Genomic DNA, 2,182 nt, shown 5'->3' with positions numbered 1-2,182 from the left:
TTTTTTTTTGTTTTTTTTTTTTTTTTTTTTGCTTTTGTGATTTTTTTTTTTTTTGATACTTGCCTAACATGCATGTGCTGTAAAAATAGTTAACAGGGAAATAACTTGATGATGGCTAGCTTTGTTTAATGTCTTATGAAATGTTCATGAACGATCTAAGCATAATTGTTAAGAACACGTGTATTAAGTTCATGTAAGTGGAATAAAAGTTTTATGAATGGACTTTAAAAAAAAAAGAATAAAAATGGCTTTAAATAAGTACCTATCAATATAACTATAAATGTAAATGGCTTAAATACTCTAATAAGAAAACATGTTAGCTGAATGGATAAGAAAACATGGCCCATTATATGCTGTCTACAAGAGACACACTTCAGAACAAAAGACTCACACAAGATGAAAGTGAAGAGATGACCTTGGCTAGTGTTTCTCAGTGGTTAGAGCATCAGAGGGTCGTGGGTGGCGGGTGTGCTCCCATCCCTGGTCAGGGTGCATGTAGGAGGCAGTCAGTCGATATGTCTCCCTTCTCTCTCTCTCTCTCTTCCTCTCCCTCCCCCCTCCCTCCCTCTCTTCCTCCCTCTCCCTCTTCCTCCCCCTCTCTCCCCTTACACTTTCTCTGAAAAGCAATGGGAAAAAATATCCTCAGGTGAGGTTTAAAAAAATGCCCTCTGATGTAAAATGAAAACATAAAGGTAACGTTTAGGAAATGTTTTTCAAAAATGAAATCTGTGTTAATGAGAGCTGTACTTTCTTCAGATAAAATTGAGGACTGTCAAGACTGGAACAAAAAGGACTGGCATTTAGCCCAGTGATTTCACACCACTGAGTCAGTACTGCATAGGGGGCAGTGAAGACAAAGATGTCTATGTTCTCTTTTTTTGTAAAGTTGTATTTATTGGTGCTACTTGCAAGAGGAGAGACCATCCAACATGGGGAACCAGTAAAGGGATGTTAGGAAGGGCTTGTTATGGGATTAGACCTTGTGTTAGAATTTTGAGCATCTAGAGAAACCTTGAATTGGGTGCTCTCAGAAACTGGAGCAATAATTTGGTATCTTCATAAATTTAATCTGGGAAGCAGGAGAAACAAAGAGGTTAAAACTCTATTTGGGATTAGATTCTAGCGTAAGATGGCGGCTGGCAGGACGGAGGTGAGGGATAGGAAGTGAGTGAGTGAGGGGATGAATGGAGAGTGTGTGGATGTGTGTGGTGTGTGTGTGTGAGTGAGTGAGGGACAGTTAAATCCGGCAGGAGCAGCAGAGGCTGGCGGACCAGGCTCTCTGGGACAAGGAGAGACTACCATTGCTGCGGCACTCCCCGGACTGCGGGACTCGGGCATGGAGCCCACACCATTTTAAAGGGGAGAGCGGCCTCTTCTAGGAACTCAGCAGCACCACCACCCAGACAGGCCTTGGACACTGCCCGTGACCCGGCAGCCACTCTGGCAAAAATCCTGCAGCCACACCTGCAGACTCTGGGACTCTGCGCCAAAGGAGCAACGCGCCCGACAGCAGTAAGTGCAGTCTCCCGGTCCCCAGCGGCAGACCTCCGCCATTGCCTGGGTGCACGTTCGTGGGTCTCCAGCGCGCAGGTCTCCGAGGCACAGCACTCCATAGACTCCTCTTAGGAGTCACTGGGAGACTAAACTGGGTGTGATTTTGTACAGACACAGGCTCACTGCCACCCAGTAGAAATTCTGAATTCCCTCTGCCTGAATAACTGCCCCCACACACCCAGCTGCGCAACTTAAGCGCCAGGGCCCCACAGAGTGCGTCAGAGCTCAGCACTGGGGAACTGTGCCTGCGAACTGCACTGCCACAGTTGCTCACTCCCCGAGCCCATCTATCCACAGGGCACTTTGGGGAAGCCGTGGTGAGCCTCTGCTGGGTCCGATCTTGGACTAATAGGGACGCACTCCCCTGGGCAGTAGAAATTCGGAATTCACCCATCCTGGATACCTGCCCAAAGCGTGCCAGGGCCCTTCAGAGTGCTTCAGTGCGCCTGCGCTAGCAAACTCACTGTGGGTGCTCCTGTGTGCCGCTCTGGGGAACGTGAGCCTATCCACCACAAGTGCACCAGCACAATCTGAGTTTCCCCACCCACAGCTGCAGAACTCTGGACACTACAGGTGCATGCTTTTCCAGCGTGCAGGTCTCCCAAGACCACCGCTCCACAGGCAGCCC

General features: G+C 48.3%; 1 protein-coding gene across 2 annotated transcripts in view; it reads left to right on the top strand.

Moving 5' to 3' along the window:
* NPHP1 (nephronophthisis 1 (juvenile)) overlaps positions 1 to 2,182 on the top strand; it is a 103,823-nt gene that overhangs the window by 59,859 nt on the left and 41,782 nt on the right. The window lies entirely within an intron of this gene.

This window comes from Myotis brandtii, unplaced genomic scaffold (assembly GCF_000412655.1).
Source record: "Myotis brandtii unplaced genomic scaffold, ASM41265v1 scaffold2664, whole genome shotgun sequence".
Taxonomy (NCBI): Eukaryota; Metazoa; Chordata; class Mammalia; order Chiroptera; family Vespertilionidae; genus Myotis; species Myotis brandtii.
This window is presented reverse-complemented; position numbering and strand designations above follow the sequence as displayed.